The 25,448-nt window shown below is 41.7% G+C and overlaps 1 protein-coding gene across 2 annotated transcripts in view; it reads right to left on the bottom strand.

Moving 5' to 3' along the window:
• Positions 1-25,448, bottom strand: part of LOC121673019 (interactor protein for cytohesin exchange factors 1-like) — a 55,278-nt gene that overhangs the window by 22,493 nt on the left and 7,337 nt on the right. The window contains exon 1 of one of the 2 annotated variants that reach the window (XM_042046032.1): positions 10,578-11,069. The exons of the other annotated variant lie outside the window; for it this stretch is intronic. The gene's annotated coding sequence lies outside the window, so the exon portion shown is untranslated. Of the gene's footprint in view, positions 1-10,577; positions 11,070-25,448 lie in introns of those variants that run through there. 2 annotated transcript variants of the gene reach the window in all.

A 25,448-nucleotide genomic window follows, 5' to 3' on the forward strand; every position in this document is an offset into this window, starting at 1 on the left:
GGCATCTCTCTGATGACATCCAGAGTGGACATATGCCTTCCTGCTTCTGAGCAAAATATTTGATACATGCAATGTGACTCAGACTCTTTGTACTGCAGAAGCACCCAAAATGTGCATAGCTAAGCTCCTGTTCAGATGGTATTGACACAGAATACTCCAAAAGAAAATTTCTGTTTTACCAAGCACCAAGCCAAGGCTCTAGACAACCCAGAAAATAAGCTTTGAGTCTTCTGTTTATATTTCCCACACTGGTCACCTCTATGCTTTTCTGTCTATTTGGCTGTCTGCAGCAATCTGGGCTTCAATGTGCAATGAATTGACAGGCAATATGAAACTAGTGAGAGTGCTACAAAATTTCTCTTCCCAAAAATCAATGATTAGTTAATCACATATTTCACCAGACGTTAGGAATAGCATTGCCCCAATTTACAGCAGCGCTTGAAGCACTGTCCTGTGGCAAGGAGACAGCCTTACATAATAGTCCTAAATTATCACACTACCTCTAACTGGGGTTCTTGCAACAATGCAGGGGAAAAATTATCACAGTGATTGCAAGCTCATAATTGTCCTTAGGCTTACTAGAGATCAATTTAATCTGACAGAACCTTACCATTAACCACCAATTAGCCAGCTCTAGTCAGGTACTTAACTGGTTAATCAACTATCTAAATTGACTGCCTAACTTGTACAAGGAGTTTCTTGGTCTGCAGATTTTCTCTCACATGCAGGCTCACCAGGGAAGATGGATATTAAGGTGGTGCTTTGCCTCGGGGCAGTGACAAACAGACATTAAAGTCATTTTCACAAAAGTTCATGGACCTGTCCCATCCTGGATAAGGTTGCCCCACCCACCTTGGTCCCCATGACTTCATGTTTCCAATTCCAGATGAAACTACAGATTCACCATTAGCATCAGAAAGAGCAAGTCTATGAAAATATAGTCATAATTGTCAGAGAATACCTGCAGCTTTGGTCACAATGGATAACTTTAACCTTTTGAATAAGCATTACACTTTGAAAAGATCAGAGGGTTCTTTTCACAGGCTTAGCAGCAAGAAACTGCATTTTTCATATCTAATACCTTTATATTTTATAATACCATTTGTTTTGAAATGCATTTGGAGTTACTCAATCCCCTCATGTGAAAGCAATTCAAAAAGATGACTTCTGACTCTGTTTGGGAGAAGGCCAGGAAAAACTGGAACAAAGTTCACTGCTCCTGTGTTGGAGACAGAAAGGGTCTGAGACATCGCTCTGCTTGGATCATGGCCAGGTCCTGTCAGCCCAGCTGGGAAGCCCAAGGGCAGCAGGTTCTATGTGCTGACAGCTCTGAGCAAGCAGTTGCAGGAGTCAGTGCTCCCTACCTTCAGGAGGAGAGGGGCTGGAAAGAAAGAAGAGGTTCAACAGAAGGAAGACGTGCTCCAGCTGCCTCACAGACTAAAATGAGAAAACAAAATGACATGCTTAATGAAGTGTGTCTGCTCCAAATTCCTTGTAGTGTTGAACTGACTCCTAGTGATGCTATATTTGAAGGCCAAGGAAGAGTTTGCAGAAACATTGCTTCAATTCCTACTGCCTCCTAGCTGTCTTTTTGCTTTTGCTGTGGCAGGCAATGAAAGCAGGCAAAGTTAAGCTGGCTGTAAAATGGAGGAAGAGTTAGTGCACTGAAGGGGTAAGGAAACACTCCAGGGATAAAGAAGCACTTCCCTGATCTTCTGCTCTCTTCCAAAGATGCACAGGTTTTTGCTGGTCCAGAAGATGAAATACAGAAGGAAGGAAGGGGGGGAAGAAAGGGCAACAAGCCTGTAGACCCTCCTGAGAAAACCATCTAAAGTGTTTCCCTTGAAGCAAGTCTCTTGTGAAAAGATACAGATGAAGAGAGAGGAACCATCATTCCTCTATTTTTTCAGGTCAGTTGTTCAGCAAAGACAGTTTTGAGGGTACACTGCAAGGTCCAGCACGTAAAGAGAGAACAAGGGCATGACTCACCCTAGCACAAAGGTACAGAACTGCTGCTCTACTTGCAAATTTGGATCATTGCAGTGACAAGAACCTGAAACATCCTCACTGGAAAGCTGTTCTAAATAACCTTTGCTGTCATGGCATTGCAGCAGGTTTATGCATCCAATGGAAGTAAAAACTGAAAAAAATGTGAGTTTGGAGGACAAGTTTCAGAGGAAAAAAAAGAAAGAGAAAAGGAATTGTTGCCAAAATGAATCAGATTTCCTGAAATAAGACTAATACAAAAATTTGTGCCAGATAGAGCTGACATGGCTAGGCTGCTTGACACACTCCACTTTCAACTCTGCCCTGTGCCACTTCATGAACCCACTGACTTCAGGGTCCTTTGCCCAGAGCAACTGTGGCATTTTCCTTTTGGAGAATTTTTATTTTTTCCCATCCAGTGGCCATTGGGATGAAAACCCAGCTGGGAGGCAGGAATCCTTGAGGTGGGGAATGGCCTTTCTTGCAGCACTGCCAAGCTGCCCCTGGAGGGGATCAGTCCCCACCCACAACATTGCTGAAGTCATCTTGTGGGCAGCAGTAATTTGATTTAAGGCAGTGAAACCAACTCTGGAGCAGAAGCCAACCAGTCTTTTCTGTGTATACAGGTGCTCTCCAGGGCACTGTGGATGGTGTTTTCTCCTCTGTCCAAAAAACCCAGTTACCTGAGAAATATTTCCTGAGCTGCCACCCTGACAAGAGATGTAACAAGGAAATTCAGTCCCATTACAACTAACACAATTGCAATGTAATATTTCAGGATAACAGTAGCATGCTTTTGACTCCTGCATATGAGAATAAAAGGCCAGAAAAAATTGGTACTGTTTGCACTCTCTGAAGCTCAGATGTGAGTCTTTCTTCCACGAAGGCAATGTTTGTTTTATCAACAGCACTATGCAAAAGGACAATGTTCACACTTCCAGGGAAATCTCAAGAGAACAGATTTTAAAAAATAAAGCAGAATCATTATGTTGACAATTACAAGGAATGAAACAGGTACGAAATATCTGGGGGACTTTCTGCTTCTTCCATCAAAAATTCCACTCCACATTCAAAAATTTCTCAAGAAACTGAAGTCTTGAGAGTCCTGTCTGGTTCTTCATTAAAAGATCAGGAGCAAGGAAGAGTTTATCTTCCTCCCACACATCAGAGCCCAGCAAATACATGCACTGCACTCAAACACCACCTCTGCAATAGGGCAAGGGAGAGGCATAGCAATGACAAACTGCCCTGGCAGGTTTCACCAGAGGGTGGAACTGCTTCTGCACTACAGTGTCGTCTGCTGAGCCATACAGATTTGCATGTGACCTCCTTTCTCCCGTGGCTGAAAGGCATTTCCCCAGGAACAAGAGAACGGAGAAAACTGGACTGCTGCCATCATGGCTTCTCCAGAGAAATTTAGCCAGTACACATTCCTCAATTCAACATCCAAGTTCGTGTGCTAATATATAGCATAGAATTTCTCCAAGACCTAGGACAGGCAGGCCAGTGAGCTCAGCAGGCAACTGGGAGCCAAGTGCTGTTCTCAGTATGTCTGAGTTAGACCAGATATGGACTGCTGAGAGGCAAAAATAATCACCTCTAGGATGAAAGCTCAAAAGTATGATGAGAAGGTACTCTTAGAAACACTTTGCCCTGAAATCCAGTTTAATTATCTGTGATTTGCCTGCTTCTAGACTATTTCAGCAGTAGATTTGGGGTTCTTTTAAACACATTAGTTCTCATCTTCAACTGCTACCAGCCATATTTACTTTGACTTACATTTGCAACAAGCAAGAGAAAAAGCCTCTTCACCACACAAAAAGAGCACAGTAAGAAATATCTGCTAGAAGACAGACCCCCACCAGTGTGAAAAGGGCGTCTTGTCTAAGGTGGGTGGCATAACAAGCTCGTTGGCCCTGAGAGCTGCAATAAAACTTTAAAAACCCCCTATGACTGGTTGTAAATATTTGCTGCATGTAAACAATTGCTGCAGTACTGTTCTTCAGCCTTCCGTGCCTCTAGGCATTCGGGATTTACTGATTCTTGTTTCTTAAACACCATAGCCTTTGCCAGAACATCTGCACAAAGAAATAAATCATTAGAGATGGCATTTGCTACTCCTGCAAATGCAGATCTGACTACATCAGACACTTGCTTCTCAAATCTCACAGAAATGAACACTTTTCTGTACTCCTTTTCTGTAGCGTTGCCCTCACTATAGTAAAATCCCAAAGGAAAGCAGTGAGCCTTTTTCTGAAGGAGAAACCAATATGTTAAAACTACTTACATAGAACTAAAAACTGAAGTTGTTCTTTCACAGGAACAATTTCAAGGTTTTCCCAGAAGATCTGGATTTTTCTTTATGTGATAAGCTCTATTTCATCAAACTTTTGTCCTTATATTCCACCATACTATGGTTCTCAAAACAGTCTACACAACGTTAATCCGTGTCTCTTAGGAGAGATTTTCTCTCTTCTCTGTTTTTCTTCTAAAAAGTTCCCAGCTGTTTATATCCTTTTATATTTAGAAGAGGGTATTCCAAGATAGAGCACCTCCATTTTTTAACAATTCTTATAGACATATCTTTGAAGTTTTGTAGAGGAAAAGCAAATAGTCAAAATAAATTCTTGACTCCTCAGTGATAAAAAAATAGGAATCAAGACAATATAGAATTAGTATTATCACCTATTTAATGGTAATGTATATCTCAGTATCTGCAGGCTCAATAGTTACTCTTATTTCTGTGATTCTCTTTAAATAAATTATTTTAACTTATTACTTCAGTTTTTCCTCTTATTGGTGACAGAACCCCCATGGTAGTAAAAAGAATAAATGAGAGGTAAATGCTTGGAAAAAAGCAACCCCACACTTGGTATTTCCCATTGCAGCAGAGCTCTAATTTATACCAATAACTGGAATTAAGCCACAATATAATTTCTAAAGTTAAGTATGTAAGTAATATGTAAGTAAGTAATATTTATTTTCCAAATGATATTAAAGTCCTTGAATTTCAATTTTGTAACTTATGAAAAATGAAGTAATAATACAAAATTCATCCAAGTTCATAAGAAGGTTGGCACAAGAAGCCCACTTCTCATAAAGTGGGTGGACTTTTGACCATCAATCTGTGATTTATTGAGATCAATGAGGATGGAAAAAAAAGCAAGCTATTCCAAGCCACTTCAGGGGACTCAATATGCTTGTGTTGTTTTTTTCTTAAATGTCTGCCACTCCAGTTTAAGCCCCAGTTCTTAGCAGGAGAAGAAGAGCTGACTACAGGAATAGGATGCAAGAATGCTGAAAATGCTAAATTCAAGGCAGCCAAGCCTAAAACTCCACAGAACGCTGTCAGGTCAGAACACTGAACAGCTGTTCAAACTGGATGTCAATCAAGTTTTCAGCACATTTCATAATGTGTTGCATGTGCAACCAATATTTTCCTACTTTGTCACGTCCTTGAAAGTAAAAGAAGGGGAAGCAGCAGCAGAGGACAGCTATGGACTCTAACTGAGCACCCACTGTCCTTGCATATCCACAGGCAGCAATACAGAACCCAAATATAATATCATCTGATGTAGTATAAAGTTATATTTTGGCCCAAAAGTAGGAGCAACTTAGTGCCACATGCTGAGCAGCTGTTTCTAAAGCTGTACCAAGGTTTCCATCAGGAGACAAACAGGCCAGAACACAACCACTGCCTGAAAGTCTATCTGATCAGAAATCACTGAAGTGGAGCAATTGGAGAAAGCTCTACGGACTCAGCAATAAACCAGTACGAGACCAAGTCTTCTCCATGGGTTTAGGAACCCAAGACCAGAGTTAAATTGACCTGATTCACTGTGTTTCTAGGATTTTATCTTCACAATACATCTTTGCTGGAAATGAAGTGCATTCCAGGCACAGACAGCACATCCAGAACACAGAAAACTGCTGGAGGGTCTTGCTTACCCCTGCAATGGTGTGTACTACATGGCAATTTAGAATACAGATTCACTCTTCATCTCAGCAGTGCTTTAAGTGTGCTGGTCTCACTTGGGCACAACCCACAAGACCCCAGGTAGAGACACTATATGAAAACCACAAATGAAAAAAAGAAATTCCAGCACACTAAATTCCTAGTAAATAAATAAGTAAGTAAGTAAATAAATAGTGATAATTTCTGTTTCTTAATTCCAGCCCTCTTCCCTTCCCTCCCAATTCCCTATTTTGCTCTTATCTGTAGAGACATGCTAAACAACCAATTTGGGAAATGCTGCATCTTACTAAATACAAACATCTTCACATTGTTTCTTTCTGAGAAAATCTGACTATTTGACATCACCTCCTTTCTCCTTGCACTTTGTAAGATTCACACAAATCATTTAAAGACTGTATTAGGGAGCTACAGAAAGCTCAGGCAATAAGCAAATTACTGTGTGTTAGCTGAGACACATTAACTATGAAAGAGCTTTAAGGCAAACTGAATTGCCTAGTGGTTGTTTTTGCTTTAGATTAAGAGAAAATAAGCACAATTAATATGACTCAGCTGGTGTGGTATTTTGATGGTGCATGTACCCAGAAGCTGCTCCTAGAAGAACCTAGTAGACTTAGATGCACCACAGAATAAGAGCATGAAGTCTCTTGAGACCTTGCAAGAAAGAACAAGGATAACGAAAGAGCTGCACAATGTAACAAAGCAGGGAAATATGTAAAGTGATTCACAGCATTACCACACAAAATATTTTTGAAGAAACTTCTCTGAAGTATTAGCAACAGGGATGGCAGTAGGCTTGCTTCCATTACAATGGACCACGTGTACTGTAGGAACAGGGAAGAAAAGACAGCTGCTCTTGGCAGGTTCCAGTTTAAGACAAGCTACAGCAGGAGGAAGTAGGCAGGAATCAGGCAGAGTCCAAGATAACAGTGAGACAACAACCACCAGGATCATACTTTGGGTCTCCTGAAGCCTGAGTACACGCATTGTCAAAGGTTTTTGTTAGCACCAGAGCAAGGGCTTTGAAACATAATGAGATAGTATACATTCAAATGCTTGTAAAACTAAGAGAGAGATCCCAGGCAGTGAAGGATCCCAGGGAGTTCACAGTGAGAATTCAGGCTCAGTATGTTTAATGCTGTTCAGAAGTATAAATAAATATGATGGGAGATTTATCAATGAACCAGAGTAAGAAAACTATCCTTGCAGTGAGTTTCTGAATTGATATGAGGTGGTGAAATTACTTTTGTCAAGGCCAGACAATAGGAGATTTCAGTAAAAGTGACATTATCTAATGACAGCTTGGATAACAGTATAATTCTGTGTATGGAGAGTAAAGGCATTTGAAAGTTTATGTGAAATTTAACCAATAGCTTGGAAATGAGAACAAAGAACTGAAGAAAGTGCTTAGGCTATATCTTTCTTGGTATGATATCATTGTCAGTAATAAGCAAGTATGACTTAGGAAAGGTAGAAGTTGATCATGCTGGCTGGATTCAACTGAAGGCTGAGCCACGACATATCAGAGAAACAGGCCAAACTCTATATTTGGTAAAAAAAAAAAAAGACAATTCTGTGTGGAGGAGTAGATCTGTCCTTCATAGGAGGATGTTTGTGAATAAAATCACTTGGGCAAAACGTGCAGAGGAATGGATCAGAGTGCAGCACTGTTTACTAGATCACAAACAGTATTTGAGGTATATCAGGACCTTCTGAAAGACGTTTTGCATGTGTTTTCAGAAAACAGGTGGAGAACTATTGGCAGATAGAATCACTTTCAGATAAAACTGAAGGTAAATGCCAGGGTAAAATGAAGGCAGAATGGACAGGGGTTTGTTCATTGATTGTAGTTAATAGAAAAAATAAGGACATGTTAGCTGAGAAAGAGAGAAAGGCTGGAGGAGGTTTTGGAGAAAGGCAAGGTAGAGAAGTCAAAGGAAGATGAGCTCTGCAGAAGAAGCAGTTAAAGAAGTAGTAGGTGATGCAAGGCCATGTCATTATGTTGATTTTTTTTTTTCTTCCCCCCTAGAAGCAACCCACAAGACCTGTTTGGAGGGAAAGGACACAAGAATATGGGGACAACTGTAAGCATAGGCACAGAGAAAGCATGACTCAGCTAAGCCAGAGGCAGGGGATAGAGTTAGAGGAGGACAGACACAGCCTATCGACAAGATTTATGCCGGAGATGCCCCATAGCAAAAGCAAAAGAAACAGACACTGGAGGACAGCCAGACTGTAACTTGATGATAGGAAAGAGAAGTGAGCAATTAAAGAGTAGAGGGGGCTGCAAAAGGGAAATATTTTTAGAAATATACGTTGCTAAGGCAAAAACAGTGCACACACTTTGATGAGCTGTGTCTTTAACTGCATGTACTGCTTTCCAGAGAAATTCTTGAGAGAAAAAAATGCGGCTCTGCTTTGGGCAAGAAGGAACCGAGATGCAGAAAGGGGTAAAAGGTATAGTTTCACACGCAACATTACCTCTGTGCCCATCTCCCTGTCTAGTGATTGTGCAACACTCAGCATGATTTTATCAGCATTAAGTGACGAATCGGGAAGGAGACACAAAACCAGTAGTAGCTACACTGGCCTGTAAACAGGACTCGTGAGTTAACAGGGCGTTAAGTGACTCCTTGAAGAGAGTTCTGTGAACAAAATACTGAAACTAGTCAGCATCCAGCGACTATGTCATCCAGCAATAGCCTTTTCCCTGGTTACTGCCCCTACCGCAGGATCCAACAGCAACTGAGAATCTCCTCGGACCTCCCTGTGACAAGCTGGTGAGCAGCAGGCTGTAAATCCATGCCATTTAATCAAGCGAGTGCACAATACACAATACTGTTGCCTGCACAGTGCCCTACAGCTGTGTCTGTACCCACAGCAGACCTTGTCCTACTAACCCACAACCATGTCGGTATTACTTTAGAGACATCATGGGGGAGTGTGTAAGGGATGGGTTTGCGGGGCAAGGGGAAACATCTAGAATCAACAAGGACAAAACACAGCATCTTAAAAAATGAGGAAGCTCTTCAGCCTCTATTGGCTTGATGCCTTCCCCCCTCACCTTGCAGGTACTGCACGGGGCTGGTGTAGAGCCTGCCATGCTGAGCGGGCAGCACCCAGCTACTGCACCTACTGAAGGAAACACACTCAAAGAGGTGAGATGCAAATGCTGTGTTCTGGCAGCTAGACAGCCCTGCAGGAAATCAGGTCTCCCAGTATGCATGGGGACAAGTAGCAAACAGCAAGAACCCAAAGTTCACATGAACATTAGCAGCCTGGCATTAATAGCTCTTACCATTTATAAAGTGAAACAGAACTTTCCACCACCCTGTGATGGAAAAGGGGCAGCAGTAAGGCAGCATGCTGGGCAAAGTGAAGGTGAATGCAGCATTTGAAAGCAGACAGTTTCAGCATGCCTGACCGAGGCACACAGCCTCCACAGGCCACAGGACTTCTACCTGGTCACTGTGTGCAGCTCTCCCACCAGAGTCAACGCCAAGAGAGGGGCACTGTGGGAATCTCCTTTCCACAGAGGTAGTTTTTGAATCTAGAAAATTTCACCACAGGGGACGGTACAGAAAGGCCATTCTGTAGCAAGTCACAAAACAATTTCTCTCTCCTTTTTGAATTGTCACAAACCATTGAACATGGGCATAACTGGCTGACAGGAAAATCCTGCCAAACTGAACTGCAGTTCCTGCACAGGGATAAAAAAATCTTCCAAGGAACTCAATTAATACTACTGAGCTCTACACCCCAAAAAGAACTTGTTGAAAGCAAGTAGGTAAGTGAACAATTAAACAAGATGCTAATTTCCACTTTCTCCAGAGGCACATTTTGTTGAGAAAAACTCGAATCCAGACATAAAGACAGGGGTTTGGGTTTTCTGTTTCAGCTTAAAGGACATGAGATTTTACTTCCAGCTGGCCTTTTGTATGGGTAAGCCCATTCACATAGTACTTTAGCCATGTCTTTACTCATTCAATTTAATGTATATGAGAAAAACAGTAAAATTAATGTACTCAAAAATTCTTTTCACAATGAAAACAGAAATAATTCTGCTCAATGCTGTCACCACAGCACAATACAATCTACTCCCATATTGCACCCTAAATTCTCTTTACACAACACTATTTGCACATTTTACTCTAGGAAACCAAAATCAATAAGGGAATTGCTTCAATTTCCATATTACACATTTGTCTTCACAAATATCAGATTTACATGAAACAGTCATGAATAGATTGTCACTGTGCCCCTTGATGGATCTTAAAACATAATTGAATTAAACTTGTCCAGAAGAGAATTATTCATATACATGTTATCCCTTGTCCTCACTCAATAAACATTTTTTTCTAATTATTTCATTATTTTTTAGTGATCCATTTGCATTTTTAACCAAAGTGCAGAGGGGGAGGGGAGAACACGAGATCTTTTACACAGGCCTTTAAAAACAGGCAGCTACTTGCCTGTGTGAACTTCCTTTATTGTACAAAGTAAGCCTTGTTTCTTATCAGCTAAAACTATACTGTCTTTTAAAAAGAAAATAGATGTGACTAGACAGAAACAACTAACATTTGTCACTTAAACAAAAAGAAATAAGTCACAACCTTACCAGCAAGGAAGTCTGACGAATAGCCACACTTGTCCCATCAGCTCCATACACCTTGCAAAGGAGAGAGGAAACTCTTACAGAAATCAGTTGCAACGCTGAAATTGCCCAAGAGGAAACTGATGTCTCTTTTACAAGCCATGACTACACAAACCACAAGTCAGGCATCTAAGCAAGTGCTAAAAGCCTTGCCTGCCAGAACTGTTAAGGCTAGAACCTAGACATGTGGAAGCAGGGTAGGGGATGGGAATAAAATATTAAAAATGTTCCCAGATGGCTAATTTTTAATATTTTTTGTTTGTTTCCCAAATGGAAATTGGTTTAAAAGATGTACTCTCGTACATTCCTGAGCAGAGGCTTGTGGGAGACAGAAGAAAGTATACAAAAGTCCCCGTGACAAAAGGCACTCTCCAAGCCTCAGCAAAGCCTCTCTTGCTAATGCATTCCTCAGAGCACCACTCCAGTCCCAGTCTCCTGGAGGCCCCAGAGTTCACTCCTGAACCCCAAGGCGTGGCAGAGCTCAGGGCTGCCTGAGCCCAGCCACACCAAGGCAAGGAAGCCCTTGGGACAAAAGGAAAGACAGGACATGAAGTGCTGTCAGTTTGGTTTTTCTGGGTCATCTGCAAGGTGTGTCCCAGGAAATCCTATCCAAGCAGGGATGAGAGCAAGATCTGCAGACAAGCACATGGATCTAATAGTTTCAAATCAACCATCTTTACTTACCACATTTCCTTTTCAACTAACCAATGGAGTGGTATGCCAAAATTAATAACCCTGTTAAAAATATGGGACAGATGCCTCTGTAAGTTACATTTTCACTAGGCTTGGGGAACAAACTAAATGAAAAATCAGGACCCTGTATTTTTGCGTAGTTTTCTGGCTTATGTATTCAAGTTTTAGCCTAGGGTATGTGGACTCCAAGAATGAATAAATATCTAGCACAAATAACCGAGTAACTTTTCATTGCTCTGTCTACACAACTCTACTTATTTCACATATTGCATTAGTCTATAAAGACAGAGCATGCACTCTGTTAAATTTCATCCTTCTTCAAAGTGATAGGCATTGATAAAAATAAGGCAGACCATCACATACTTTTTCCTTTTTGACTCACTGGAATATTACAGACCAGTTTCCTCAAAGTAGGATGGAGGGCTGCTGCTGCCTAGGGATTTTCCTGCATTTTCTCAGATCTCTTTCCCTGTCACAGCAAAATTCCAGGGTCCAGAGTCAGGTAAAGGAGACATACAGAGATCTAAATGCTCTATTATTCATGACACTGAAATTACAGTGCCACCTGTAGGACATCGACAAAAAAAATGATTTGGGCCTTGCTGGTGCCGCAAATGCCACTTATAATGATAGGGCTTTCTAATAGTCTTGGCAGAAGAACAGGAACATAAAAAACAGATGACTCAGTCTACAGGGAGTTACTTGAAAGCATTTTTCACATAGAGCAACATGCATTTGCACATCCAGAAGAGGATATTTTGCTACAAAGACAAATGTTTCGTGGAAGGAGAATGTGCCTGTGCAATACATTCATAGTCCACTTCAGAGCTTGTGCCAGCACAGGCAGGAGAGATCTGCCACATCCTCAACCACTTCCAGCCAAGACAGACATCACCCTTGAATCTAAGGAGAGTTTCCATTGTGGCTGCTCACTTTTTGTTTGTTTGTTTTTAACTTTTCCACTCTTAACTTAGTTTTTAACTATGGACCATGTTACCCAGTGCATCACACTTCATTGACCAGTATTTGCATTGCATTCATATGTTACCTTGCAGCAGTGTTGTGAAGCACTCATATATCCTTCCAAATATACTAATAAACTGATTTCATATTGCTTTCCCTTTTTTTTTTCCTCTTTACCAAAAGAGTATTTTTCCACTTTTCTAAGCCATAGCTAAGGTTTTTTTTTTTTTACAAACATAGCTAATGTTTGTAAAGTCTTCTCTCCAATGTATCATTTCAAGATGTAAGGTAAGACAAAAGTAGATGCATCTTTGTAGCTAAATTTCCATTAATAACATTTTAAGTGGAAAGTACTCAACTGATTTACTTAATAGCTCTGTTGCTGCAAATGAACTTAAAAAGAGGAGGTGTACAACATGTTCAAGGGCAATTTATGTTTATTGTTCAACTGTGGTCAGAAACAGAACAAAATATTCTGATAGATGAGGAAGGGAATGGTGAATAATATAATGGATTTAGGAATGCTTTTGTTTGGATCAATGGCAGTTTTGTGTGGAATATTACATAACACAGCCATCACCAACAAACAATAGAAAGAATCTGTAAGACTAAAGAGAAAAGAGTGAAAAGAATGGTCAAGAATTTCCAGGGGAAAAAAATGAATCTATCTTGTAGGAAGACGGATTTTAATACAAACATGGACTTTAACATAAACAATGCTTTTTAGTGTGGTTTGACTGATAAGGGATTCAACATAAATAGTTTAGATTATAATTTACATAGGGAAACACATCTCCTCCTCAGTCAATGTAAAACAAAAGGGAAGGAACAAACAATGAAAGGTGATAAAATGAAGAGAAGGAAGTGGATTCAAGCACAGTGTTTGGAACTTTGGTACAGAATTGAAAATATTACTCTGTGAAACAGGGCAAATAGTATTCACTATGTGCAGAGAGCGGTAAATTAAGTAGTTTCCAGGAATATTAGGTTGAAACATTAATGGCAAATTTCACAGCATAAAAACATTATCCTAGTTTGGCAAAGAGCCAGAGACCTTCACTAACTTTTGAGGTAGGTGCACAACACAAGAATAAAAATTGCAGTAGGGTAAGTGATGCAGAGAGTTAAAAAAAATTATTTATGTAGTTGTGCAAATAGAGGCTGTAGAAATAAAGGATTGTTGGAAACAGAATAACCAGAATCATATGTACCAGGACACATATTAACATGAGGGTAGGTCACAGAGATGAGTGACACTTGGTGAGAGCAGGCAGGTTAAACTACTTTTCCACTGTGCTCCTACAGCAGATTTCAAATCCATTGGAGTTGGGAATTGCACAGCAGAAAACGTATCTGTCTGGTTAAAAACTCAAGACATAACATATGTATTTTCTCCTGAGCAGCAGTTGTAACAGAAAAAGGAAAAAAAAATCACCCAGTTTGCAGTTTATTTGCAATGAAATCCTATTAGACACTGTATTTTTTATTCAAAATGCTCTGTGAGTGTTTCTTACCAGACAGGAAAAGGTATCGCCTGAACTTTCCTTTGCCTACTCAGCCGACTAAGTAACCGATGAATGTACCAAAGGGTATGGGAAAGCCGCTGAAGGCAGATAACATATCACTTACCAACAAACCTATTGGCTGCATGACTCCTGTCACAGGCTGTAGAGACCACAAGTGGGACGAGATGAGTCTCTGTCAACCAATATGATTCATATTTGCCAAACCCACCTGTTACAGGCAAACCAGGTGCTACTGACTTGCACAACCATAAAGTTTTCCTTCTAAGCAGTAAAGATGTTCCAGCTTCCCCTGTGAGCTTTTTTTTCTATTTTAACTTGTTCCAGTTAATGAAGTAAATTCGAAAGAGGGAGCATTAAGCTGTCATTGAATGCTCCAACACTGAGAGAAAGGTGGGGGTTTACACACATCACCTCAGTTTTGTGTTTCCCTCTCCCTCAGATCAAGCCAGCCTTGTGGGAGCATTATTGGCAAAATCAAAGGGGAGGAAACCAGCTGTATATTTACCACTTGGCTAAATCCCAGTGTGAAACTTTGATAATAAAGTGCTGAGAGACAACATGAAACTGGAAGCCTTTGAGCAGGGAATGAGTACTCAGAGGCTCCAGGCCTGAGTCTGGCACTGACTTACCACTTGACTTTGAACACACTTCTTCCACAGCTTTACCTCCACACCTTTAAAGGCAGTACACAATAATTACCTACATTGGAGGAATTTTATGAAAATTTAGTAATTAATTCCTCTAAAGTGTTTGGCGTTTCCTGGCTAAACTGCTTCACAGGCGGGAATCATATGAGCTGCCTTTGTAAGGACACCATTATCAGAAAAGAAAAACACCTTTAAAGTGGCCAGAAAATTGCTTAAACATCTTGCAAACAAACAGTTGCCAAAGTTAAGCATTAGACACTGGTTTTATTGCGGCACTATACTAATCAAGGACTTTAGCATCTGTACAGAATCCTAAATCCCACTCTTTGCTTCAAAGTCATTTCTTGCACAACTTTATGCCACTGCTTTCCTTTCATCTTTGATAAAAAGCCCTCAGCAGTTCTAGTCACATTAGCACTTACTGCTGCTTGTTGTGGCTGTATATGTTGAAAATGCCTGCCAGAGAGCCTGCAACAGCTTCCCATTGTAAATGTTGACATGGACACTTATCACTAGCCCAGCGACAAAAACTGGGTGTTCCAGATGCACTGGGAATGTGGTGCATTTGCAAGATGGCCAGCAGGCTATAGAGAGGGAAGCACAGCCAGGAGATTGAGGGACGGGATTATACTGCTCTGCTTGGTTTGAACCACATCTAAACGCCGTAGCCAATTTGGGGCACACACCCCAATATAGGAAAGATGGTGACAAACTGAACAAGCTCAGCAGGGGACACCAAGATGGTCAGAGTGAATGATTGGTTCTGTGAGAAGTTGAGGGACAATGACACTTCCAGCTTGAAGCAGGGACAGCTTCAGGGGCCCTCTAACAGCAGCCCTCCACCACCTATGAGGCGATCAGCAAGACTATGGAGATGGGCTCTTACCAGTGGTACACAGAAAACACTGAGACACAAGAAACAGAAGTTGAAACAGGAGAGCTGTAGACAGAATGTAAATAAAACCTCCTTCCTTATGAGGACAGTGGGACCAGTCACCCAGAGAGGTTGTGCAGCCTCTGTCCTTGGAAGTTTTCAAGCCCCGATGGCATAAAGCCCTGAGTGAGTTGGCCTGAGCTCATAGCTGATCCTGCTGGGAGCTGGAGGTTGGACTGAGGCCTCCTGCCCAGGTGGTGCAATGAGCCTGTCATTCTTTGTTAGTTCCAAACCTCCATCTGACCAGAAAATAATCCAAAAACCTGAAGAGAAAATATTAAAATGCCTTCCCAGAAGAAGATAGACACATATATTTTCAAAAGCAATATATGTATGAGCACAAACACAAGTTTAGGACAACCTGTGACTTGTACACATATGCAAAAATCTATGTTAAAATACAACCATAAAATATCACTGTTAGGGATATGATAATGAACTAAGACTATGTAATTTCAAAAAATATGCTCCTTTAGACATTATCTTTTCTCACCATGACAAACATCCTTCTCCTTCATTCATATATTTCAGCTGCTCTACCAAGTCACCCAAAAAAAGTTTTTAAGTATATTTTTTCACACACAAAAAAAAGGGGTAAGGCCTTTATCCAACTATTTGGTATTTAAAAAATTATTCAGGAAAAGAGGAGAGTTGTTGGATGTAACACCTTACTTGAGAAGAAAAAAAATTAAAAAAGAAAAGCAATGAACAACATGCACATTTTTTGCATTCTAGCTCAACTGTTTCTATTCCAGTTGCAAGGTCATTTAGCAAAAGCAAAAATGAAAAAGGAAGAAAACTATTATATTTCTTGAAAATGAAAACATCTAGAAGTGTTTGAAAGTCTTCTAAAAACACCCCATATTATTTTCACATATATTAAATTTATTTTTTCAAATAATTCTAGGATTGGCCTCTAAGATTACTAAGGCATCTATTTTCTTGTAAAGAACCCAAACGAGGGAGATCCCATGTCAGTTGTAAGATAAATAGATAAAAAGCCAATGCAGCTATTGACTTAAGTTATTAAATTCAACAATTCATCAGCAATTCATCAATAAACTTTAATTATTTTATATATAATAATATATATGCACTGAGAGTGCATTGAATTCAATTATACTTTTGGGGTCACATGAATTACACTTAAATTCAAATACTGCCATGATACAGCCATCTGAAATTCAGAGTCTTTAAAAATCCATAACTTGCAAAAGGTCAATTTTTGAGACATTGGTAAGAAAAGCCTGTCATACTATGTTTTGGTTGCTTGGGTTTTCTGTTGTTTGCATGTCTATTTATCCAATAATGGCTTTTCAGATTATACTACCATTAGGTATATGCACATCATCTAAATTCATTTGGATTAACTGAATTTGCCCAAACAAATTCTCTCCCTTATTTCCCCTGCGGGCATTCCCTCTGGGCTGAGGGAAGCTGACTGCTGAGCTCTCACACCTCTGAGGGACAAAGGAGGTCACACAGCAATGCCAACACATTCTTCAGGAAGAGCAACGACCTCAGCTGCATGTTTGCCATTTCTCATCAGTATTTTCTGCTGAGGTTGTAAAGCATTCGCAATTGCTGCTTCCTTTTTCTCTCTTCCTCTCCCACAGCATTTGTCCCAGGCCCAGCAACAAACTTATCAGGTGAGGAGGGTGAAGGCTGCTCTCCAGTCATCCTTTCTGGCCAGTTATCATTTCATCCACTCCCCCAGGTTATTTGAATTTTTCATCCTCAGCAGTCAGTCATAATAAGGCGAGAGAAGGGAATAAATGCATTTTTCAATACAGCTTAGTAAACGTTTGAGTCACTGTGGTCTAGTGGTTAAAATCTCCCTCTCTATTTTGAGTAGGTACTCAAGCACAAGGCTTCAAGAAATGCATTTGGGACTCGCTGTTCCTTTTTTACCAAGTCTTTTTTTTTCTAGGTTCACATGTTCCTCAACAGGCAATTTCACCTTGGTAAAGACTCAAGCTTGGAAATCTCCAAGTAGCATAAGGAAAACAGCTCGCTGTTAAACTGTCAGGACTAGATTACACCCTGACTAAAAAAACCATAAAAGCCTAAGAACTTGAGACACATCTACCAACACTTTTACATTGCTAATGACAGCAATTCTGTGCAAAGGTGCTGAAGCCTCCCATGAAGGCACAACTGAGGATATCACACTGGGTTTTCCTTTGTAGTAAGAGTGATTGCTTAACCAGCTCTCAGAAAGGTTTGCAAACAATGCTTGATTAAGAAAACAATATTATCTATGGTATTGTCAACTCTAATTTTCAAACTCATCACCACAAGCAGCAATTTATTTTCCTTTTATACCAGAACTGACCAGTGTTTGGCACCCCTGAAAGCACCCTGGCTAAATAGGGAGCTCTCAGAGGAACTCAGGAAAAGAAAACAGTTATTGACCTTTGGAAGAAGGGGCAGGCAACTCAGGAAAAATACAAGGATGTTGTTAGGTCATGTAGAGAGAAAGGAGGAAGCTCAGCTAGAACTCAACCTGGCCACTGCCATGAAAGATAATAAAAAGGGATTTTAGAAAAACATTAACAACAAAAGGAGGGTCAAGGAAAATATCCATCCTTTATTGTACACGGGGGGAACATTGTCACTAAGCATAACGAAAAGCCTGAAGTACTTAATGCCATCTTTGCCTCAGCCTTTAACAGAAAAACCTGTTATCCTCAGGGCAACCAGGCCCCTGAGCTGGTAGACAGACACAGGGAGCACAAAAAAAGCCTGCAGTCCAGGAGGAAGTAGTTAATTACATGTTGAGCCACTTAGACACAAGTCTGCAGGGCTGCAGGGGATTCACCCAAGGGTACTGGTTTGTGGAAGGACTTGCCCAGCCACTCTCCAGCATTCATCCTCAGTCCTGACTAACCAGGGAGGTCCCAGATGCCTGGGTATCAGCAAATGTGATGCTCATCTACAAGAAGGGTTTGAAGGAGGATCCAAGGAACTACAGGCTTGTCAGCCTGACCTTGGTCCAAAGGCAGGTCATGGGACAGGTGAACTTGAGCGAACAAACACGGCAAGTACAAGACAATCAGGGAATCAGGCCCAGCCAGCAGAGATTTAGGAAAGGCTGGTCCTGTTTGAACAACCTGATGTCCTTTTATAAGCAGGTGACCCAACTACTGGATGAGAGAAAGGGTCTGGATATAGCCTACCTGGACTTCAGTAAAGCCTTTGACACTGTCACCCACAGCATTCTCCTGGAGGAACTTCCAGCCCATGGCTTGGACAGGTGCTCTCTTCACTGGGTTAAGAACTGCCTGGATGGCTGGGCCCAGAGAGCAGCGGTGAATGGAGTTACATCCAGCTGTAGGCCAGTCACACGTGGTGTTCCTCTGGGCTCAGTGCTGGGGCCAGTCCTGTTTAATATATTTATCAATGATCTGGACAAGGGAACCAAATGCCCCCTCAGTCAGTTTGCAGGTGACACCAAATTGGGTGGGAGTGTTGATCTGCTGAAGGGCAGGAAGGCTCTCCAGAGGGATCTGGACAGGCTGGATCAATGGGCTGAGGCCAGTGGTGTGAGATTCAACAAGGCCAAGTGCCGGGTCCTGCCCTTGGGTCACGACAACCTCAGGCAGTGCTACAGGCTTGGGGAAGAGTGTCTGGAAAGTGGCCCAGGGGAAAAGGACCTGGGGTGCTGGTCAACAGCAGCTGACCATGAGCCAGATGTGCCCAGGTGGCCAAGAAGGCCAAAGGCATCCTGGCCTGAATCAGGAATAGTGTGGCCAGCAGGAGCAAGGTAGCGATTGTCCCCCCTGTACTCAGCCCTGGTGAGGCTGCACCTTGAGTGCTGTGTCCAGTTCTGGGCCTCTCACTACAAGAAGGACATTGAGGGGCTGGGTTGTGTCCAGAGAAGGGCAACTGAGCTGGTAAAGGGTCTTGAGCACAAATCCTGTGAGGAGCAGCTGAGGGAGCTGGGGGAGTTTATCCTGGAGAAAGGGAGGCTCAGGGGAGACCTCTACAACTCCCTGAAAGGAGGGTGTAACCAGGTGAGGGTTGGTCTCTTCTGCCCGGGAACCAGCAACAGGACAGGAGGAAAAGCCTCAAACTGCACTGGGGATGTTCAGGTTGAAGAAGAAATTCTTGAAGAAAGAATTCTTTCACTGAAAGGGTGGTTAGGCATTGGAATGGGCTGCCCAGGGAGGTGGTGAAGTCACTACCCCTGGAGATGTTCAAGAAATGACTGGACATGCACTTAATGCTGTGGTCTAGTTGACAAGGTGGTGTTCGGTCAAAGGTTAGGTTCAACAATCTTGGAGGTCTTTTTCAACCTTAATGATTTTATTCTGTGAAAGCATCAAGGTTCAAGCCATCGGAAATGAAGCAGATAAAGAGCCCTTCCACTGTCCTCCACCCCTGTGGCCAACATGACTCAGTGACATTACCACACACGTCCTTTGACACTTCAAGCAGGGCTTGGAGCTCCCCAATCCCACTGCTACTCCTACACGTTTGTTCCACCACTATAAACAACTACTGAAACCCAAAAAACTTTTTATGTGAGGCTTTGGGCTTAGCTGCACTGCAACAATCTTTTCACATTCAAGTACTAAAAGTTCCAACAGTTTCTGTTATAGAGGAATTCCCTGTCTTCTCAAAAAAGAGGATGGAGGGGAACAAAGGTGAATGGTTACAGAAAGAGTGAAAAATAACAAGTGATTAGATAAGAGATAAGATGTGATTAGACAAGCAAGTGGCACAGATTCCCGCTTTGCTTCACACGTTTTTTCCAAGAGCCTGCACCACTTTTGTGCTGAAAAGTTCAAAGGACCTTTGAAACTTAGGAAAGCACCATATCTCTTGAGGAGCTCTCCATAGCTTCCCAGGCAGTCTCTGCTTACCAGGCCACCCATCCACCTGGTCTTACAATCTCATCTCTCTAAGAAGCTCTACATGTTTTCTTCAGTGTCACCACTTAAAAGAAGTTCCCTTGCTCTGCTACAGCCTGCTATAACATCTGTAACCACATCTGTAACTTCCCTGGTGCTTCTCACAGCCAGAAACTACCAAAGCGCCCTTTGGGTGTTCTTGCTTCTCTTAGTCCTTAGCACAGTACCCCTCCACCTGCCCTGTGCCATCTCCCTGCTGCCAGGGTACACCCTGAGCTTTGTCCCAAATACCTACATCAACGTTGTTCCTGAGGCTGACTCAGAAACAGTACATGCAAGCCACTTTCCCAAAGCTGGAAATTACAGCAGGACTCTGCTAGGGAGGTTACAGGTGGTGCACAAGGCTGAGAGGCCTCGTGCAAGCCTTCACAGCACCAGCAGCATCTCCAGAACTAAAGCAAGCTCCCTTTGGCTTGCAAGACAATGCAACATTCTTAGTGAATAAGGTATGTGTGCCAATTTCATCCTCAGCTTTCTAGAGAGGTCGACCCAAGACTGCTACATAAGAAGTGTGGATAATCTGGGTATCCCAAGAGGGTGCAGAGAGAAAGTATTTGCACCTTCAATAACAAGCTGAAGAAATTTGATGTCATAGATTATTATTTTCTCTTACTTATTTAATTACATCCCAGATTTTGAGATGAAATAAAAGTGGCATTTTTATTCAGTGCTCAAACTGTGTCAGAATAAAGGTAAAGTGGAAAAGAGACAAGAACAGAGACAATGTCAAGAGAGGTCTCCATGAGGAATTCTGCCATTCCACAGTCTGGGCACATCCTGAAGGAAGATTTGCACAGCTTCATTGTATGAAGTATTTCTCAACTCCTTGTCCTTCCATACACTTTTCTCTTTGCTTTTTGAACTTTTTAAATCTTCCCTGAGAGTGATACATATTTACTCTTAGCTTCTACTAACGGCACAATTAAACAGCCTTGATGCCATTTCCAACAGCTCCTATTTTTCTCTCAACACACATTTTCACATCATTTAGGGCTACTTTTTAAAGTTACTTTACTTGGTTTCTTAACTACCAGATTGATGCTGAATTGGAAGTCGCTGAATTGGTTCCTACATTTGTTTACCTTAATGAGATATATGATGCTTTCTCTGCATTCCTTTTAACCTCTAACATAAAATAAAAATTTTATCCATTATGTTTTTGGATTTTTTTGATAAACACTTCCTACTAAACAATCCTTTTAACTAAAAAGTTTTTGTCCATCCTCAAAAGGAAAATCCCTATATATTAAGTACTGATGTTAGTTTTCTCAGAAATCCTGAGCAAGGAGATTAACAGTAATAACAAAAAAAAAAACAATAACTATTTTGCCCTAAAGCCAAGGCAGGGGCCAGGGAGGCTGCAGGAGGCACCAGGACACTGCTGCCCCACGCTCTGGGGCTGGTGACGCCTGGCAGGAGAGTACGGCAGTCGGGTTCTGCTGGGAAGCAGCACCATGCCCCAGCCATGTGCAGAATATCTGCTCGTCTCTCCTGCTAGGAAAACCTACTTGTTTAATAAATACTAGGTGCATGCACACATTAAGCATACATTTGTACAGCAGTGAATTTACAAAAGCCTTTCTTTCCCACCCCTTAGGCTGTCTGCCAGAAACACTCAGCTGTAGGTTTCTCTACAGACTGAGCCCACATTAAAAATCTGAACCGGTATGACCCAGCCTTCTTAGGCCATGGAGTGTTTCACCATTAACTACTTGTTGGATCACAGCAGATTTCTATCAGCAGCACTTTTCCTGGTCCAGCAACTGCGTTAAGGTTGGATGAAGCGCTGGTTTAAAGAGCAGAATGTGACAGCTGGTGGAGTGCCATGCTCCAGCAGAGCTAAGCAGGGATCTAGGCTTGCCTGCAAGACTCAGGATTCAGTGGGATGCTCCTTGGGACTTCTTATCCTCTGAGAGGAGATAAGGAGAGCCTAAAACAATACCTAGTTTCTGTGCATGACTCCATGAACTCTATCTAACCAAGACATGGTAGAAGTTGGTTATGTGGAACTGCATTCATTTGTGTAAAATGTTAGAGATTACAGATACACAAGGTATTCAAGAAATCACTAGTTATAACCAATTTTTAATCCCACAGACGGTAGTCAAATTAAATATTTAAGTGTCCTTTCCCAATCCTGCCTTATCACATATTTCTCTTCTTTTGGAGAAACTCAAAGGGAGCATTACACGTAGCTAAAAAGCTTTTAGGAACTAGGTATGGAGATATTTTAGAAGAAATGCCACATATAAGTCTAACTCTACCAAAATCTGTAAGAGATAATAGGTTCATTTCAATGATTATACCCATCAGAGGCTCCCCCTCCTGCAGCTGACTGCTCAACCTTCTGCTGCAGAAGGTGACAGCAGTACAGGCATCTTGTCCCCAAAGACACTGTGCTCTGTACACACACAGTGGAGCAGGCAGTGGAAACACCACAAAACACAAACCCTAAGCCTCTCTTTACACAACTTTTCCATACCACAGCTCAAACCATTTCCCTCCCCCTTCTCCAGTAAGGAAAACTGTGCATTCTAATCTACAAGAATTCGACAAATAAAATTTAGACACTTAACATTTCTGTTACTGCAAAAAGAAAGTGTAATCACTCCAAACAGATCAGAGTGGGCACTAAAAATCTTGAAAGAAAATTTAAACTCATCCTGGACAGAGAAATATCCAGCATATGTTTTTCTCAGGGCTAATTTGCAGACTTAGTTTTTTAATGCTCTTTACTTAATACAGCTCAGCTGAATCCTCTGCAGGCACAGAAACCCCATCAAGCAGAGGTAATTTCAAAGACTGAAAAACTGGTAGTGACCACTGCCATGCACTACTGAGTTATCCACAGCAACTGAATAGTTAGGAGATTGACAGCAGGGAAGATAGTCCAGCTGCAGAAGAGCACTGGTTTCCAATTCAAGGCCTTTCAGTTCCCCCATTTGCTTTGCAGTGCTGAGTGGTTTACCTGTCTCAGTTCCTCAAATCATCCAAGGAAAGCAACGGCTGTTCTCTCCTGCAGATGGAAGTGTTGTGAGGGGCAGATATAAATCCACAAAGCACTAGGGAACTTCTCTCCCCAGATGTGGGGATTGCAGTCCCCAGTCAGCACCCAAAACAAGTACTTGTTATTAAATGCCAAATGAGATCTACCTCAGTAACAGCAGCAATTAGCCTTTCAACACAGGAAATAAAAATATGCAAAGACTGAAATTGCTGACCAAGCTCTCATGATTTTAAGTTAATGAAGCTGATGGCAATGCCATAGCTACAATGACACAAAAGTCAGCTCTCGGAGCAAGAACAGGAGGTACCCTCCCACAGAGACATCTCTGGTCCAGGGGCTCCCAGTGCTCCAGTTCTCACAGAACAGCATTAGTGCCAATACATTCTTGACAGTCATTTTCCTTAGGGTTATGTGCCACATCTGCTTATGATGTCTGACAGCAGAGCCTAAGGAAAGAGAAAAACTTTTTAAACCTACCCATCCTTCTCTTATAGAAAGTCTCCAGCTTCCAGGCATTTACAAAGTAACCTCCTCATTTTTGTTTGCGGAGAAGCCAGATGATGGAGCTGAACCTGCGTGTTCAATTCTAGTTTCATAACATTCCATCTCAAGAAAACTCTTCCTTTTATCCCCATTTAAAAATGTCAGATAATGCTAGATAGTAACGAAGTTTCCTCCACTTACATAATGCTTTCCCTTCTCTTCTTCCCTTATATCCTCCAAGTTGATGAAGCAGAGGACATGGACACAGCTCCAAGAAGACTGCAGTAGGAAGAGCAGTGATTCTTGCTACCTTCTCACCAGTTGTCCTACAGACCTCCCAGATGTAAGTAGGAGATTAAGCGAGCACAAGACTTTCTCCACCATGTGGGGATGCTCCACATCAGTCAACTACACTTCTGCTCAGCAAGTCTCTTCAGAGACAGAAAGAAGAGACAACTCCAAACAAACACAAATGGTCACTTTGCTTTCTTTCTTCCGATCTACTGACACCCCCTTTTCTCACTCTTCAGTTCCAAGAATTGCATTTTACCTGCTGCGCTCACTTCACTCCCAGGAACATCTGGGGCAGAGAAGCAACCAATCATTCAGGGCAGCTACTTTTTCCAAGCCTCCATCAGCCCGGCTGCAGCAGAGTCTGAGTTGCAAGTGTGGTGACCGAGTGGGGAGAGAAGCTCTGGGAGTTTGCTCTGGCACAGGCTAAGGGTGGGAGGACTGGAAGAGGACTGATGTAATGAGGCCTATATAAGGCTTTGTGACAACTAGCAGTTGTCTCAGTGGTTTTACAAGTATCAGTTGTATTTACTCTAGCTGAAGTGTTGCTGTCTGCAATAGAAATTCAGACTTCCTATGGCTGCTTCTCAATTCAACATTCATGAAACAGCCAACACCCTTGGTAAGGATCAAGGGCTCATCATGGTAGATACTAGGTAGATAAAGAAGATGACATCATCCCATCCCAAAGACTTGGCAGAGATAAAGAGGGAATAAGATGATGACAAAGTACCTGGAAAGGGAAAAAAGAAATCCAACCATGCCCCCTCTTGGCCTCTATCAAAATAATGATTATGTGTAAAGCCCTGATTGTATGCATGCACATAAGTAAAAATCAAGACTCATACTCAGCACCAGGAAGTTGTTTAGCTGAAGTCTGCAAGCTCCTGCCTGTAATAATCTTCCTGCCTTCTGATTAGAGCCAAGAAAAGGGTTTAGCATTTTTCCTCTTCTCTAATCTAATACTATTTGTAAATGTGTTTTTCCTCTCTCCTATCTTTCCAGTTGGTTTTATTTATGTAGACATGCCAGTGTGGTAAATTTCAGACCCATAATTTGTGGCTTCCTGACTTGGGGATGGTTCTGAAGTAGTTCTTATGTGGCTGTTCTTCCAGCTAAATGTTTACACACATATACAGTGTGCACAGCTTTTACTTATGTGCATGAGCAAGGGTTCTGCATGCTTCACATAACTTTTCAGAGTCTACATGTGTTTTTGATCATGACAACACATTGAAAATATGTGCCTACAAAACACATTTTAAATGTATTTATACAACACAGTATGTGCTTACCCCTGAGGTGTTTTCTATATATAGAAAAGCTGAAGATTAGGCTTCCTGTTCTCATTCTTTCCCTTCAAGTTCTTCTCTTG

Source organism: Corvus kubaryi, unplaced genomic scaffold (genome assembly GCF_017639235.1).
Source record: "Corvus kubaryi isolate FWS band 111438036 unplaced genomic scaffold, C.kubaryi_AGA036_p1.0 65103, whole genome shotgun sequence".
Classification (NCBI taxonomy): Eukaryota; Metazoa; Chordata; class Aves; order Passeriformes; family Corvidae; genus Corvus; species Corvus kubaryi.